A 19548-nucleotide genomic window follows, 5' to 3' on the forward strand; every position below is an offset into this window, starting at 1 on the left:
TACAGATCAAACGAACGTTTTAGAGGATAATAGATGTGGGTTACTTGGCCTGATTGCATTAGAATAAGGTATTCCAGGCAATTATCGCAAATAGATCGGATGGGTAGGAAAACATTTTAGACTTGTAGTCATGAACCTAAATCCTCCATTAGCTTCACACGGTACAATCAATGTAACAACCTCAAATTAAAATGGGAATTATAGCTTAGAGCTGATTACTTGTTTTAATTTATTTACCAAATTTAATTTTAAAAAATTGACTAAATAGCAAATAAGATAATGCAAAAAATTGAGAATATTGTTGAAGATTTAAAATAAAACTGTGCGAGTTGACACCCAAAAATGAATTCCTTTCACCGGCTTTCAAAATGAATCCCCGAAACGTAATTTATTTTTAATTTGACCAGAATCTGTCTGAAATTTACTTGCCAATGTGATTGTGGAACAATTTTAAAACTAATTTTTACCCCTTTATTTGTGTTATTCTATTGGACAAATTAAATTTTTTTTAGCTGAAAGTAAGAAGCAACATTTAAACTTAAAACGAATAGAATTTATTTTGTATAAGAGGGGGCTCCACCCTCTTCAGCCCCTCGCTCGTTAGGCGGTTTTTAATATTAAAAAAAAGTTTTTTATTCCGATAAACGGTCCTTTGCTTTTCAGGAGTCGTTTCTAAAGAAACAGGTCAAAACGTCAAACTTTATTTGATTGATAATGCATTAATTGAGCTTAAATCTAGTCATAGTGAATGAGAGAAGTAAGAACGACACAATTTGCCCTCAGGCTATCAAAACAGCGTATATTCAGTGACTCGGAGACGACCTAAGGAATTGACTCGAAACTTTCTGGAAGTATTGGAGCGGCCGAGAGGACCTAAAATGTTGACTGGAAGGGACGGGATAGAGGGGAATTGAGATGAAAGTTTCAGGGTGTGTTTGGCTGGTGATTTAGTTTTGCGACACAATGAATTTAGATCTTTTGTTTTTGGGCTGGGCGAGGTGGACCTAGAAATTGCCTTCCTCAATGGGGGTAAATACTTTTTATTATGAGTCTCTGAGGCAAAGTAAATCGAGAGACATTATTTGTTACCCTGGGTATTTATATTCCATACCTCTAATATACCGGGATTGGCTTGTGGAGTCAATTAGGATATCCAGAAATTGTTATTGGGAATGGATATATGGACTTTATATTTTAGGGAAGATATGTGAGGACCAAAATATTTGGCCTAAAATGGCAAAATTTACTTTTTAAAAAGTTTGAAACATATTTCGGTATCTTCGTGGACAATGATATCCCCTACACATAAAAAAAACATACAAAACTGGACATGAAAAGATACTTTCAACAACATGATGGATCAAAATAGGTATGTGTTCAATTATTCCTATGGGATGGGGAGCTGGATGGCTTCAGCCGCAGAGAACATCAACGATTATACAGATTTCACTTCATATGACTAAAAATGCCTATCCAACCCGTATATTATAGTAGAAATACTATTCAAAATTTATCCAAGAGTTCGTAGTAATGAACCACGAAAGGAGTGACTCTGCCCAGTAGTAAACAAAGTTGAAAAAAAAGAAGAAGAAATTTTGGTAAGAATTAATAAAACAAAAGAATTTGCTTCTCATGCTGATTCCAAATATATAGGCTAAAATTTATTAAGTTTACCAGTCAAAAGCTACGATCCTGAAAAAATGTGCCTGAATTTGAGTAAAGCGGGAAGCGCCCCTAAAAAGTCAAGTGATCTTAATGGAAATCGCATCATTAGATTTAGCATATCTCAGAACTCTACTGTAGAGATTTCAAGCTCTTATCTATAAAAATGTGTTTCGTATTTTTCGTCAGAAGTAACATCATTGATGCGTGTTTATTTCTGTTACTTTTCTTTTGTGTGTCCGTTTTTTTCCCGGGGGGGGGGATCCTATCAAAACACCGGTCCTATGAGTTCGGGAAAGGGGTCATTTTAGCTTAAATTAAAAGTTCTAGTGCCTTTTTTAATACCCAAAAAGAATTGAGGGCAACTAGTTCTTCCCCCCTTACTCCCCTTTATCCTAAAGGTATTTGATCAAAATTTTAAAATAATGACGTGGTTCAACATAGTTGAAGGTCCAATAACAATGCCTTTGGGGATATGAGGGCCCCTCCTATCCCCTGGGAGAAAGGGGTCAAAGTTATGCAGCTTGCCCATTGTTTATATATAGTGTTTGTTATTAGGAAACATGCCTATATATTTTTCAGGGGGAGGATTTTCTTCTGGAAAGATTTTCAAACAGGAGAATTTCTGAAGGGACGAACGTTTCCGGGGATATTTACAACGGAGGGGGGATGGAGTTGGAAATAGAACTTTGAAAATGATCAGAAACTAAATAAAAAAGTTTTCTTTAAACTGAATGTAAGGAGTAAATTAAAACTTAAAACAAATTGAAACCGTATAAGAGGAGGGATGTCTCCTCATTGATTCTTAAGTTTTGACGCTAAATTTTGAATTTTTGTGGCATTTTTTAAAGATAGACTGCTCAAACATAACAGGTTTTGAGTTTGAATGAAAATTATTTTTATAGGACTTAGAGACTTAAGCATAAAGAGAGCGGGCTTAAAGAAAGAGAAACCCTCTTACATACAGAATTGTTTCTGATCGTTTTAGGTTTTAAGGTTGCCCCTTACTTTCAGTCGACGGACTTTTTTTTTGTTTTATTGCAAAAAAACGGCTGATCCATCATTCTGACTGATTATTCAAATTTTGCTTAATATTCAAATTGTGACCAAGCTGTTTACTTCATAAGGACAGGAACTTAACAAAAAGTTTATGAATTCAGACAATTAGCCTCCGTTAAAAACGAAAAACAAATCAATTTCAAAAAGTGTTTTCAAAAACAATTATTTCAAAAGCAAGTAAAGTTTGATAAAAAACAAAAAATTAATAGAAAAAATTTACCTAACGAGTAAACTTAACTAGCACAGAAATCACTATGTGTTCATAAATGAAAGCTAAAACGACCCGAAATTAAAGTGTATAAACAAGTCAAATAAAAAAAAAAACAAAACAGGAAATGCCTTAAATAAGAGTGGGATACCACCCTTTTAAACCATCTAATAAGGCGAGAGCATCGTTGGCACTTTATTGAAAACAATTTGTATTTTCGACTTTTTTCGTTTATTTTTCATAAAATTGTGTTTCTTTGTTACAACAATATTATAAGAATAATCCAACAAACAATAAAACAGGACTCTGGTCTGAATTAAAGCGGCCTTAGTGGTAATAATAATAATAATAATGAAAGCGTCCAACCCTATGCATTTGATGTTCATAACTTCTTCTGTCTCCCAGCAACGTGTAAACCTTGTTCAAGCCTTTCTCAGGAGTATCCTAACAGCTAATCTGGTAACTCGGGACTGAAAGACTTCTTATGTCTTCCTATTGCTAACCAGTCGATCTCATTCTAAGAGAAATACTGGGAAGTTTTTCCTGGTACTTGTATGATGTACCCGCTACCTCATTTTCTTCTAATATGTTTCTCTGACGCTCATTTCTAAGGAAATATAGCAAAGTAAGATACAAATATAATACTTTAGAAACAAATTTGGGCTATATATTTGCAAATTAGGAGGGGTGGGGGTAAAGTACAGCGGGTTTGCATGCTTAATGTGTTAGGTACAATTATTCTACATATTATGTAGTAAGAGCTGATTTCTAACTTCATACTGTCCAAATAATTTACCCCCCCCCCTAATGTGAAAATATTTAGCCCAAATTATATACTTTCCATCTATTCTGTCACTTCTCTTTGTCAAAAAAAAACTAAAAAAACAATCGGTTCTATAATGCGTTAATGAAGGAACAACTTGAGCGGTAGGGGGTTTATCATACAAGTACTTTTTTTTAATGGAGTATATTGGTAATTGATGATGTTCAAACGTTACTGAGGAACGAGGAACATTGTTTAAAAATTACACAAGCCATTTATTTTTTATTGTATTAATTGATTTATTAATCATCTAATTTATTTTCACGCCTTAGTAATGAATATTAGCTGCTAAAAAACGAATCAGTAACACACACACAAATAAATGCAGTGTTGTCGTCCATGGCTACCACATGGGGCAGGGGTACAATTGGTGTCTTAGATTCTTTTCATCTCCATAGATTTAAAAATATCGTTTAGGTGTTTTCATTGAAAAATATGCTTTTTTGGTGCTAGCATTGAAAAAGAAAAAAAGATTGCCCTACCCTTGATTTTCAAAAATATATTTTCACGATCCCCCTCATCTACGTTCTCGCTTATTGGCACACCTGCACACCCAAATCACCCAAAAAACTAGATTTCGCAGGAATTAAATAAAAAATTTAGTTTTTTTTTTAAATGAGAGTAAGGGATGGCATTACAACTTAAAACGAACAGATATTATTGCTTATATGAAAAGGGCTGTCCCCTCTTCAACTCCTTGCTCTTTACGCTAAAGTTTTTATTGTTTTAAAAAGAAGAGCTGTGACAAAGAGTTAAACTTAACCGTAAAGAGCGAGATGTTGAAAAGGGGACACCCCCTTTCATACACGGAATAAGTCCTGTTTGTTTAAATTTTTAATGTTGCTCCTTACTTTCAGTAAAAAAAACTTGTTTTTTTAATTTAATTTCTGAACGTTTTTCAACTAATGCAGGTTCAAATTTCGCTCACCGTACATGAAAAATTAAAGCAAAATTTGCATATTAACTTTGACAGATTTTTTTCCGTATATGAAGGGTTGCCCCCTCCTCGACACTTTGCTCTTTACGCCAAAGCTGTCGACACTTTTAAATAAGCTTCCTATTCTAATTAAACGGCCCCTGTGCTTCAGTAGCCGCTCTTAAAAAATTGGGAAAAACAGTCGAATTTTAGCGTAAAGAGCAAGGTATTGAGGAGGGGGACCCTTCATACATGGAATAATTTCTGTTCGCTTTTCAAATAATGCCGGTAAATCTGGCTCACTATCTATGAAATATACCCCTCCCCTCACAAAACCTCCCTGGATATTTCATCCAACGTAAAGTACATCCCTCCCCGTCAAATTCCATCCAGACAGTTCCATCCTCGCTGAGAATTTCCTTGTAATTCCTTGTAAAATTGCTTGCGGACAATTAAACCTGAAAAATTCTCCTTAGCATCCTTTCATTTGAATAAGACTTCAATATCTATTCGGTTTCTCGATTACTCCAGAAATACCCCCTTCCTTGGAAATTGTTTCCCGGAAATCAAAACACGCAGAAAATAGCTTCCGGACAATTTCCCCGGAACATCTTCACATGAAAAATTTGGCAAATAGAATGTAAGACAATTATAAAAGAATTTCGTATAGTAATTGTGTCAGATCCCCCCAGTGTGACATTTCCCCTGGAAAATTTAACCCCCACAAATTCACCTTCCCAAGGAAGTTTCTCCCAGTGGATATCCTTCCCGAGCAGAACATCCCCCCTCCAAAAAAAATGCCTGCATACTTTCCAACAATAAATATTGTAGGTAAACAATGGGCAAATTTCATAACTTACAGGCCTCTCCTTACGGATTGTGGGGGGTCATTTTATACCTAAAGACATAGTCATTTGATTTTTCAACCATACTGAACAAAACAAAATGGCTATCCCAAAATTTTGATCACATCACTTTGGGAAAAAATGGACGTGATAGAGGGCCCAGTTGCCCTCCAATCTTTTTGGCCACTTCAATAGGCCACTGGAACTTTTAATTTTCGTTCAAATGCACCCTCTCCCGACTTCTATGACCAATATTTCAATACAATACCCCCTGGGAAAAAAACGACAAAAAAACTAATAAACACGCATTTTAATCTGTCTTCTGGCAAAACTATCAAAATTCCGCATTTTGGAAATAGGAGCTTGAAACTTCTACAGTAAGGTTCTCTGGTAAGCTAAATATGATGGCTGGATTTTCAGTAATATTCCGTGAATTTTAGGGGGTGTTTCACCCTATTTCAAAATAATGCACATTTTCTCAGGCTCGTTACTTATGATGGGTAACACCAAATTTAAAGAATCTTATGTATTCGAAATCAGTATAATAAGCTGATTCCTTTGATGTGTTTATCGATGTTAAAATTTCGTTTTTTAGAGTTTTGGTCACTATTGAGCTGAGTCGCTCCTTACTTACAGTGAACAGCCTACGTTACCACCAACTGTTTGAATGACCTATTTTGAACTGTTTTCCAATTTTCTTACAAAAGTAAATAGTGCTGAAATTGTTACGAATTTCTTTTTACATGAGTGTATTTGTAATAATTCATTCAGATAAACTAATTTAAAAGCCAACCATAAAATGTTGTTGATTTAGTTTTCAGTAAAAGTAAATTAAAACTTATTAATTTAGTTGTCAGTAAGTGCAAAAAACAATCAAACTTTTGGATGGCTTCAGTAACTTTATTATCATGCTTTCTTTTTTAAAAATTTGGCTTTAAGGTTCATTGTAATTTCACTGTTCTATAGCTTCTGATTATTTTAGATTGGACATCTTAAATACAAGTTTTATTAAAACTAGCAGTTAATGCGTAATAATACTAGAAGCGCCAAAGTACTAGTCATTGTGGAATAATAACTTAAGGAGTAACCATCGTAGGAATAGTCCCGGTTTTGTTAGTTTTGTTGAGATAGTTAAATTGTGAAAAATTGGTTGGTAGTAGCAATTTAGAAGAAATAGTGGTTTTGCTGTTTGAAAATCAAAGAACATTCTTGGGTGTTTCTCAAGGATCAGGTCACTTTCAAAGTATTTCCATTCCGCCTTCAATTCTGAGGAGAACTACTGCCATGGGGACCATAAAAACCAAACTGTTTTTTTCTGCTGCGAAAATGAAAACACTTTTTTAGGAAGATGAATTTCATCAAAACAATTTAAAATACGGTTCAAATTCTGACTTTCAATTCAGTTTTACTATTTTGTAAGTGTTTGGCAGACATAATTATATGGATATGCATTTAGGATATTATATTTTATTTGTTTTTTCTTTTATTTTATTGGTCAAGTAACTTAACAGCCAAAAGTTTTATTCCTGTTTTTTTTTTTTTTTTTTTTTTTTTTTTTTTTTTTTTTTTTTTTTTTTTTTTACTTAAGCACAAGATTAATGCAAATATTCATTTATAACTTCCTTTAATAACCGTACTGTTTTTCTCTGCAATCTCACCATAAACAATTTTAGGATGTTTTTCCTACTTTAGGGGAAAACAACTTAGAGAGAATGATGGAAATACTATTCTTACGACAGGATCTAAACATAAATTTGATGCATAATCACAAAACTACTTGTGATGTTTTTGTATGAGATTCATTAAAGCATTCAAAATTTTTCCAATGATTTATGATATTACCTTTTTCTTCGATATCGAATATTTCATTTTCCAGTCTCTTACATATTATACAGACGTATCAGCTTTCAAAACCTATTAACGCAAATATTAACGTAGAAAGTGGGAAAAATAAGGAATTGACCTAATATCTCCCTTTGCTAATCCCAAAATTAGAAATATTGTATTCTAAGGGGAACGCTTTCCTTCTGTCTGGAATGATTAGAAAATATAAATGTCTCCAACAATATGTACAAGACGGTTAGTTTTAGATTACCATAATTAGCAATTATCATTCTCCTGGCGCTCTAATATCCCTTCTAACAGAACAAATTATTCCTCATATTTTTTCTGCTACTGGCGTGCATGAAAAAGTGACAATAGCACATATATTGAAATTAACATTCCTAGAAAATAATGTAAGAAATATTAATTTTTACATAAAATATGCCTTTTTTAGAAAGGGTTTTTAGTATATATGATGCTTTCTAAGGTGTCCAAAACATATTAAACAGTTCATGGTAACGAACCGTAAGTAAGGAATGACCCGGCTCAATAATAACAGAAACTCTAATAAAACGAAATTTTGATACCAATAAATACATTAAAAGAATCAAATTTTATGCTGAATTCAAATATGTAACTTTCATCAAGTTTAGTCCTACTTATCAAAAGTTACGAGCCTGAGAAAATTTGCCTTGTTTTTGACAAAAAGGGGGAAAACCCCTAACGGTCATAGAATCTTAATGAAAATCACCCTATCAGATACAGCATACATGAGAACCCTACAATAGAGGTTTCAAGCTACTATCTGCAAAAATGTGGAATCTTGTATTTTTACGGATTATCACGGATGGGTGCTTACTTTTTTTTTCAGGAGTGATCGTATCGACCCAGTGGTCCTAGAATTTTGCGAGAGAAATTATTAGAACGGAAATTAAAAGTTTTAGTGTGCTTTTTAAGTGGGCAAAAAATTGAAGGGCAACTAGGCCCCCTCCGACGCTCATTTTTTCCCAAAATAACCGCATCAAAATTTTGAGATAGTCATTTTATCCAGAGTAGTCGAAAAATAAAACAACTATCTCTTTGAGGATGACTTAATCCCCCACAGTCCCCGGGGGAAGAGCTGCAAGTTATGAACTGTACCTGTTGTTTACATATTTTATTGGTTATTGGGAAGTGTGAGGGTCTTTCGTGGGAGGATTTTTCCTTGGAGGAACTGTTCATGGGGGAAGAGAATTTTCCATGAAGGGAGCGCCGGATTTCCCAGCATGATTTAAAAAAAACGATCAGGAATTACATAAAAAAACAAGTCTTTTCAACTGAAAGTAAGGAGCAACATTAAAACTTAAAACGAACAGAAATTGTTATGTACTTGAGGGGGCTCATATACTCTTTAAGCAATTTAATGTAAACTTTTCCATGCATGAAAATCTTTGTGACAAGTGTGAAAACGTCATTGCAATACTGATGTATATAAAAATGACTTCACTAATATAAATACCTTTCTCCAAACTTAAGGCCCTTAACAAATTTTCACTTCTAACCTATTTAGATCGTTTTTAGGCCAGAATACCTCAGCATGAAAATTTTCCGAGAAAATATGGAGCCGTTTTCGAGAAAAAAATATATACATAAATATACGATTATTGCTCGTTTATAAGGATATGTATATATAACATATATATCGTTTATAAGGTATATATATATATATATATATATATATATATATATATATATATATATATATATATATATATATATATATATATATATATATATATATATTTGCATAAAGCTTTTTCTTTAGGAAAGAATGGTCTGTCAGCACTTCCTCATTTATTAGAAATCTTACTTCAGACTTTCTAACTACATTTTTTTTTTCTTACTCTGAGCAGAAAACGAATCATCAGAAAACAGTTCGTGGTAACAAACTGTAGTAAGCAGTGACCCGGATCAATAGTGTCCGAAACTCGAAAAAACGGAATTTTGATACCAAGAGTTACATCAAAGAATTGCATTTTAATGCTGATTTTAAATATGTAAGTTTCATCAAGTTTATTCTTACCCATCAAAAGTTACGAGCCTGAGAAAATTTGACTTATTTTAGAAAATAGGGGGAAACACCCACTAAAAGTCATAGAATCTCACACAATCAGATTCAGCATATCAGAGAACCATACTGTAGATGTTTCAAGCTCCTATCTACAAAAATGTGGAATTTTGTATCTTTTGTCAGAAGACAGATCTCGGATGCGTGTTTATTTGTTTGTTTGGTTGTTAGTTCTTTTTTTTCCCAGGGGGGATCAAATCGACCCAGTGGTCCTAGAGTTTCGTAAGAGGGCTCATTCTAACGAAAATTAAAAATTCTAGTTCCTTTTTAATTGACTGAAAAAATCAACGTGCATCTTGGCCCCCTCCCACGCTCATTTTCCCCCAAAATTACTGGATCAAAATTTTGAGATAGCCATTTTATTCAGGATAGTCGAAAAATTTAATAGCCATGTCTTTAAGAATGACTTAATCCCCACAGTCCCCAAGGGAAGGGCTGCAAGTTACAAACTTTGACCATTGGTTACATATAGTAATGGTTATTATGAAATGTACAGACGTTTTCAGGGGGACTTTTTCGGGTTGGGTTTGGGGTCGGTTCTGGGGGAGGGGGTTACTTGGGAGGATCTTTTCAACGAGGAAATTATTTATCATGAGGAAAGAGAATTTCCATGAAGGGAGCTCAGGATTTTGCAGCATTAAAACTTAAAACGAACATACAATATTACGTATATAAGGGGGTTCGTCTCTTCCACAATACCTTGCTCTTTAGGCTAAAGTATTTTTAGTAATTTTAACTATTTATTCTTCAGCCTTTGTGATTCAGGGGTCATTCTTAAAGATTTGGGACAAAATTCAAGCTTTAGCATAAAGAGCGAGGTATTGACGAGGGGGCGAAAATTTCCTCATATACGCAATAAAAATATACACAAATATAGAAGTTCGTTACGTAAGTTAATTCGTAAGGTATGTATATTTATTACAAACAAAAACGTTCGTAAAAAAAATCTAGTTGCATTTTTAAGCAATTACAAATTGTAGGGCAACTAGGCCTCCTCCCCCACCCCTTTTTTTTATCAAAATCGTCCGATCAAAACTATGAAAAAGCCATTTAGCAAAAGAAAAATTAATATGCGAATTTCGTTTTAATTATTTATGTGCGATGAGTCAAAATCAAAGTATGTATTAATTGAAAAAGCTTCAGAAATTAAATTAAAAAAACAAGTTTTTTTAACTGCAAGTAAGGAGCGACATTAAAACTTAAAACGAACAGAAATTATTCCGTATATGAAAGGGGTTGTCCCCTCCTCAACGCCTCGCTCTTTACGCTAAAGTTTTTTTGTTGTTTTGAAAAGTAGAGTTGTGACAAAGAGTCAAACTTTAGCGTAAAGAGCGGGGCGTTGAGGAGGGGACAATCCCTTTCATATGCGGAATAATTTCTGTTATTCAGAGCAATTCTGAATACAACTTCAGGGTAATTCTTCCCGAAAATTTTCATCCCACTGAAAGTATTCCAGATAATCCCCCCTGCAGAAAACTGCCCATGAAAAATGTCCGCATGATTCTTAATAATATTGTCGTGTGTCACCTCCTCCCCCACACGGAAAGTACCCACCGGAAAATCTCTCCCCCCCGTAAAATTCCCTCTGGAAAACACCCCCTCCACGGAGTATATAGGAAAATAGAAAATGATAGAGTCTTATAGAAAAAACAACAAAAATATATAAACCTATTTTCCATGAAAAAGACAATCATAGGCAGTGCAGCGCAATAGCGCTCCCTAACTAAAGAACGATTTTGGCATTGGCACATTGTATTATTTAATTTATTTCTTATTATTATTAAAAAAGGCTCATTCGATTAGAAACTGAGAGGGCCAGTTCCCATTCTAATAGTCGAAAGTGACTGGAGGGCAAATAGCTCCCCCTTCCTACACCCATCATTTCCCAAGCACTTCCGATTAAAATTCCGAGATAGCCTCAATGTTCATCGTAGTTGAAAGGTCTGAAAATTAGGTCTTTGAGGATGACCCCCCTGCCCTCAGGGCAAGGGTTTTAAGTTATGTTCTGGGGGCATAAAAGGTTTTAATAGAAAGTGTCGTCACATAAACTTTGGAGGGGGCTCATTGGATTGGTAATCAGAAGTTTAGTGCCTTTTTAAGAGTCAAAGAGATCGGAGGGCAGCTACCCCTCCCCCCAAACACACACATCGTATTTTTTCGAAATGCATAAGATAGACATTCTGAGATGACCATTTTATTCAAAATAGTCCAAATATCATATAACAAGGCTTTTGGGATCGGAACACGCCCCCAGAGCTTAAAGGCAAGGGTTGCATGTTATGCTCCTCGTGGCATTTAAGGTTTTATTTGGAAAAGATGGATATTTAACTTTTTTTTGAAGGCTTATTTGGTTGAAAATTAGAAGTTCTGATTCCCAAGGAATAAATAGGTTCCCTAATTGTTTTGTACTTAGGGAAGTATGGAGATACATCAAAGGGTGCATTTTAATTCAAAACATGACAGCTCTCATTGAGCCTTCCGATAAATTCAGAATTAGTTCGAAGGGAAAGACGAAGGGAGGGTGGAGGTAGAAATTGATATATAATCCCCAGGAGTATAACCGGACATTTTTTTGGGGGAGGGGGTATTTGTTATTGGAAAGAGTACAATAAAAACTTTAAGGGCAGATCCAAATCCTTCTTGATTAATGGGAATATTTCTGGTCGAGGCACTTATTACGAGAGTAAAGAGTAAGATTAATTCCCAAAATGAGTAAAATTTATTCCATATTAGAGGGGGACTGTCCCTTCTTCACCTCATTTCCACCTCGTGGTCGCAAAGATTTCGTAGGGGTCTGATCAAACAGTTCGTGGTAACGAACTGTAGTAAGGAGCGACCCGCCTCAATAGTAACCAAAACTCTAAAAAATGGAATTTTGATACCACTAGCTACATCAAAATAATCGCATTTTAATGCTGATTTTAAATATATAAGTTTCATCAAGTTTAATATTACCCATCAAAAGTTACGAGCCTGAGAATATTTGACTTATTTTAGAAAATAGGGGGAAACAACCCCTAAAAGTCATAGAATCTTAACGAATCACACCATCAGATTCAGCGTATCAGAGAACCCTATTGCAGAAGTTTCAAGCTCCTATCTACAAAAATGTGGAATTTTGTACTTTTCGCCAGAAGGCAGATCACGGATGCGTGTTTATTTTTTTTTTTTTTTATTTTTTTTTTTTTATGGTTTTTTTTTCAGGGGTGATCGTATCGACCCATTGGTCCGAGAATCTTACGAGAGTGCTCATTCTAACGGAAAAGTTCTAGTGCCCTTTTAAGTGACCAAAAAATTGGAGGGCACCTAGGCCCCCTCCCACGCTAATTATTTTCCCAAAGTCGCCGGATCAAAATTCTGATAGCCATTTTATTCAGCGTAGTCATAAAACTTTATAACTATGTCTTTAGGGACGACTTACTCCCCCAGAGTCCCCGTGGGAGGGGCCACAAGTTACAAACTTTGACCAGTGCTTACATATAGTAATAGTTATTTGGAAGAGTACACACGTCTTCTGGGGGATTTTTAGGTTGAGGGGGGTATAAGAAAAGGGGGATATGTTGGGGAACTTTCCTTGGAGGAATTTGTCATGGGGGAAGAAAAGTTTCATGAAGAGAGAGCAGGGTTTTCTTGCATTATTAAAAAAAAACAATGAAAAAATAATTATGAAAAGTTTTTTCAACTGAAAGTAAGGAGAAGCATTAAAAATTAAAACGAATAGAAATTATTACGTCTATGATGGGCTCACCTCCTGCTAATACCTCGCTCTTTACGCTAAAGCATTTTTAGTATTTCAACTATTTATTCTACGGCTTTTGTGATTCAGGGGTCATTCTTAAGAAATTGGGACAAGATTTAAGCTTTAGTGTAAAGAGCGAGGTACTGACGAGGGGTTGAATCCCTCCATATACGTAATAAAAACATGAGAATACAGTAGTTCGATACGTAAGCTAATTTGTAAGTTACGTATATCTTTTACTAATAAATATTCTAAAAAAATTAAAAGTTCTAGTTGCCTTTTTAAGTAACCAAAAAATCGGAGGGCAATTAGGCCTCTTTTCCCGCTCCTTTTTTCTCAAAATCATTCGATCAAAACTACGAGAAAGCCAATTAGCCAAAAAAATAAATATGCAAATTTTGTTTTAATTATTCATGTGCGGAGAGCCAAAATAAAAACATACATTGATTCAAAAACGTTCAGAAATTAAATAATTATAACAAGTTTTTTTTTAACGGGAATTAACTTAAAACGAACAGAAATTACTTCGTTTGTGAAAGGACTGCTTCCTCATAAACGCCCCGCTCTTTACGCTAAAGTTTTTTACTGTTTTAAAAAGTAGAATTAAGAAAAAGAGTCAAACTTTAGCGTAAAGACCAGGGTGTTGATGAGAAAGCAGAACTTTCATATACGAAGTAATTTCTGTTCGTTTTAAGTTTCAATGTCGCTCCTTATTTCCCGTTAAAAAAACTTGATTTTTTGTTTAATTCCATCAGAAATGGTACTTCTGACGGAAAAACCTTCTATATAAGACTAGTGGACGTGTTTTTGATCGAAAAGGTTGAAGTGTTATAATGTTCATTAGATATTGATGCCAGAAACTGATCCAAGCATAGGGATTCCCCTACCCTAAAATGGGAATTCTGAGATCTTCTAGGGATGAGCCCAATAACTTTTGCCATCGGGGTTTGAGGGTAGCTTGAAAACTTTCGTTACTTGAAATATTGCACAAGTGATACCAAATTAAACGAGAAAAAAAGTAACAATCCTAAAATGGGTTTTTGGTTTATCTTTAGAAGGGATTGATCCTAAAGGGAATTAATAATATTTTTATTCTGTAAAAAATGTCCTTTATTGTTTTGCTTTTACTGTATCAAAAGCCCTATATTATTTTGTGTTTTCAGTAAAGCGCTTGTTTTCTGTAGTCCTAGAAGCACAGGGAAACATAATTACTTGGTTTATTTGTACTAGTTTTACTGATATACATTAAACAGGCTGTGAAGTAATAATTTTTGTCCGTTTTAAGTTTCAACGTCGCTCTTTACTTCCCTCGGGAAAACTCTGTTTTTTAAAAATTAATCTTGGTTTGTTTTTTGTTCAAGTTTCATGTAGAAACAACGCTGCCATGATCTTTGTATTTAAGTGGAATGATTTATGTTCGTGTTAAGTTTTATTGTCACTTTTTAGTTTCAGTTGAAAACTTATTTTAGTGTAATTTCTAATCATTATCGATCTAGGGGAGATAAGACACCTCTAGAAAATAGTACAGACCACCTTGACAGCTATGAAGTCTATAATGTAAAGTTCATTATCCATGCTTTGCAAAATAATGCATATTTTTCAGGAACGTTTGTTTTTCGATCATCAAAAAGCTATTTTTACTCGGTCGACTTCGCCTGAAAAAGCCATAAATAAAACAGGGCTTTATGAATCGCCTACTGATTAGCAGAAATTAGAAGGCTACTGTAGAAAAAGAGAGCTGTTTAAGGGGTCATTTAAAAGCTTATATTTATGCCTAATCGCTATTTAAAAATTTGACTTGATAGCACATTCCTATAAAATGCACTTTCGGCTGTTTCCCCCATTTTTTTTTTAAATGAAAAAAACGCCTTTTTCAATGAAATTCCCAAAAAAAGGTGTTTTTCTAAACCTAGGCTGGAGCAAAAACTAAGGAGGTAAGGACGTCCCTTCTCCTCAATTACCGCCGTTGGAACTAGCACACAGGCTTCATCGCTGAGTAAACTTTGAAGGTTCTATTCAAAACTGCTGATCAGTCAAGCTAAATTTTTGGCAGATTTTTAGTTGAAAAATGTTTAGCTTTAGTTAATTTGTTTTCGCAATAATATTTTACTTTTAAGCTGAGTAGGCGATTTATGAAACTTAATAAGAGGGTTTTGAGGGGGAGTATATGTGAGGGGTTCTTATAAACCTCCAGTTAAGGGCTCTGTACCATTATTATTTCAATGGTACTGTTATATACTTCCAAACACCTCCACTTAAGAAGTGGGACCAAAAGTGCTGTTTTTAGGGCTGTATGGCACTTATGGAAGGTAAAAGTGCTAAAAAAGCACGTATATATAACTAATAGCTTTAAGATGAGCCTTCCCGGGATATTAAAAAATGAGCACATCAAATTTGCAAAAATAATGGATTATCTGAAAAGTAATCATAAGAAGGGACAAATTATGATTGAAAAAAAAAAATCCAAGCAAGAATCGAACGTATAATAATCTAATTTGAAGTCCAGCACTGTACTAACAGAATCACGCCACTAATAATCTAATTTTATATATTGGCGTTTGTAGGGCTTTCATTTCTTATCTTATTAAGGGGGCCTGGAGGAGGAAAATGTGGGAGGTGTTCTTGCAAACCTCCAGTTAAGATTTTCGGATCATAATTTTTACAATTATACCGTTTTATATTTTAAACATTTGTGGCGCCAAATGTATTGTTGTCAGTGCTATATCTCTATCCGGATTTTCCAGATGACTTTTTAGAATTTGCGCGTGAAAAGTTAACAGATTCGCCGCGTGATCCACATAATTTTTACTTAATATGAAACAGAGAAATACTTTGTCTGTATTTTATATCGTCTTTTTTTCTCGTGATCAGTTGTATGTTCCTCACAAATGCGAGCAATAAACATTCAAAACTTTTCAGACTTGGGGAGCGTGAGATATTGAAGAAAAATTTCCCGAGAGCTTACACGATTTCCAATATTCGTTTTTTTTTAAGAGAAAATGCCTTTTTTCTAGCAAACTAAAGAGTGTAAGAAGGAAACTAAATGAAACTGTCCTCGCCCAAAAGTGTTTTTCTTAGGGAACCTGTTATATTGAACACGTGCAGAATATGGAATTATCCCTTTGATGACAAGAGATTGGAACTCTGTAGCTCTTTTGGATTCCCAGGAAATACTTCTGATTTTTTTTTTTTCGCAAATCTCCAAATTTCCGCTTTTTCAAATGTTTTTGTAAAACTTTCAAATTTGATCAAATTTTTTGAAATGCATTCAATTTGAAGCTTATCCATCCATACATTTTAAAATCTAAGAGTTGAGGAAAATAGTAAGTTACAATTTAGTACTACATACTATGTAAATTCGGCATAAAGCCAATGCTGGTTATGACGGCTCTGGGGAAAAAGATGGGATCTATTTTTGTCAAAGCTAAAATACATTAATCGAGACTTCTCCTGTAGCTTGATTAATCATTTGCAAGTCAAATGAGTGCCAAGCTAGGTTTTTCTTGTTTAATGGGGCGAGGAAAAAGAAAAAAACCTATCATTGCGAAAGGCCAGTTTTATTTGCAAATATTAAGAATTTGGAAATCTAGATAGATTCTTCTCTTTCCAAGAGCATCACTGATGGCCACGAAGGATTAAAAATTTATAAAATACCTTTTCATAAATTTTTATAAGATATCTTTTATAAATTTATAAAAGGCATAATATATTATTTTGTCTTTCTTTTTTCTAACCAAGGCACTTGGTATAGAAGGATTTGTCATAAGAACTTCGAAAGGAAATCATTAGATTGTAAATTATAAGTTGTAGTACGTTTTTTAAGAGCCAAAAATGATCAGAGGGCACCCAGCCCTCCTAAGTTCATCGTCTCCTAAATCATACCAAATCAAATTTCTGAGTTAGCCATTTTATTCAGCATTGTTGAAACGTCTAGATTTTGGGGATGTCAACCCACCCTCAGCCCCCTCAGGGCAAGGGGTATAAGTTATGCAGTTCACCCCTTGTTAATACACATGTTATTGAGAAAGGTGGGCTTGTTTGACCTTTACTTTCCAAAAAAAGACGAAGAGCATTCAACCGAGCCTTTCAGAGAATATTGAGAGGAGTGTGGAAATAAATTAAAACACGTTGTGTGCATATGGGTTGTCGAAAGGGCGTAACTCAGGAATGACTGAGAGTATTAATTTGGAACTTTTAAGAAATGATAAAGGAGATGATCCGTCGCCCGAAAAGGCAATATTTGCACGCTACTGCTACTATTATAACTACCACTACTGCTACTGCTGCTTTTACTACAAACTAGAATAATACTACTACTCCCACTACTACCACTAAAGCTACTGCTTCTGTAGTGAGTGCTACCAAGGCTGAGGATATTGAAATGAGCATCTGAGGGAATGTTGAAGGAAAAGTTGAACTAAATTAAACATTATGTAGCTTGTCATAAGAGCGTATCAGCAATATTTTTGGAACGGCCTACCGTATCAAAATGAAACTTCCGGGGCATCATGGGGGGAATGTTCAACTTATCAAAAGGCAAGATGTGCATCTGCTATTAATAGTGCTGCCATGCTGCCATTACTGCTACAACCACTACGAACACTTTTTCTGCTAGTAGTACTACTACTTCTACTACTGCTCCTACTACTCCCACTACTACTATGATAATAGTACAACCAAGGCTAAACGTATGAAGGTGAAAATTTTAGAGAATGTTGAAGGGGAATTTGAACTAAATTAAAACACACATTGTACATTCTGATTTTCAAAAGTCGTATCTATGGCTAGATTTGAGCAGTAGGTTGGGACTGTCAGAGAATGCTTAAAGGGGAAGATCAATTGACTAAAAGGCAATATGTGCATGCTACTACTAATGATACTACCACTGATACTTTTACTTACTACTACTACTTCTACTACTACTACTACTACTACTACTACTACTACTAACTTAAGACACAGGCTATTCAGCCCAAGTCGGCATCAAGAAGCCTGATGCTGAGTGGTACTACTACTACTACTACTACTACTACCACTGCTACTTCTACTGCTAATATTACTAACACTACTACTACTACGGCTACCGCTGCTACTACTACTACTGCTACTACTACTACTACTACTACTACTACTACTACTACTACTACTACTACTACTACTACTACTACTACTACTACTACTACTACTACTACTGCTACTACTTCTACTACTACTACTACTACTACCACTACACTACTACTACTACTACTACTACTACTACTACTACTACTACTACTACTACTACTACTACTACTAGTACGACTACTACTACTACTACTACTACTACTACTACTACTACTACTACTACTGCTACTACTTCTACTACTACTACTACTACTACTACTACTACTACTACCACTACACTACTACTACTACTACTACTACTACTACTACTACTACTACTACTACTACTACTACTACTACTACTACTACTACTACTACTATTACTACTACTTCTTCTACTACTACTACTACAACTACTGAACTACTCCATTTACTAATTCAATTCCAACTACTTGTAAGGCAAAGAGCATTAAGATGAAAAAGATGGATAAAGCAGGTCAAAAGGGGGTATCAGCAATATATTTGGAACAGCTTACCGTATCAAGGTGAACAAGGCATCATAAGGCGGATGTTCAACTGACCAAAAGTCACTATGTACATGCTAGTGTTGCCACTAATACTGCTGCTATTACTACTAATACAATACTACTACTGCTACTAATTCTCCTACTACGACCTCTACTACTATGATCCTAGTGCTATTAAGGCTAAGCGTATGAAGGAGATAATCCGAGAGTATATTGAGTATATTGAGGGAAAATTTAAACTAAATCAAAACAAACTACGCACATGCAGATTTTCTATTCTATTCCCAAGAACAGATGTGGGTATTAAGTAGGAATTTTCAAAGAATGCTTAAAGGGGAAGATCTATTGACAAAAAGGCAATATGTGCATGCTACTATTAATACTACTACTTCTGCTATTTTACCATTACTACTGCTACTAGTACTGCTACTACTGCTACTACTACTACTACTACTACTACTACTACTACTACTAATGCTCAAACTGCTACTTCTCTTGCAACTACTTGTAAGGCTCAGAGTGTTAAGATAAAAATTTCAGGAGGTATTGACGAGAAATTGTAACTAAGTTAAAACTATGAATATTCAGGTTATTTACAGGGTATATCGGCAATGTCATAAAAATTGCTAATTGTATTAAGTTGAAACTTCCAGGCTTCATGAGGGGGATGTTCAACTGACCAAAAGGCAATGTGTTAATGCTATTGCCGCTACTAGTACTAATATTATTACGGCT

The 19548-nt window shown here is 34.6% G+C and overlaps 1 protein-coding gene across 1 annotated transcript in view; it reads left to right on the forward strand.

The window, feature by feature from the left end:
* Window positions 1–19548, forward strand: part of LOC136030822 (orexin/Hypocretin receptor type 1-like) — a 165864-nt gene that overhangs the window by 114292 nt on the left and 32024 nt on the right. The gene's annotated exons all lie outside the window — the stretch shown is intronic.

This window comes from Artemia franciscana, chromosome 9 (genome assembly GCF_032884065.1).
Source record: "Artemia franciscana chromosome 9, ASM3288406v1, whole genome shotgun sequence".
NCBI lineage: Eukaryota > Metazoa > Arthropoda > Branchiopoda > Anostraca > Artemiidae > Artemia > Artemia franciscana.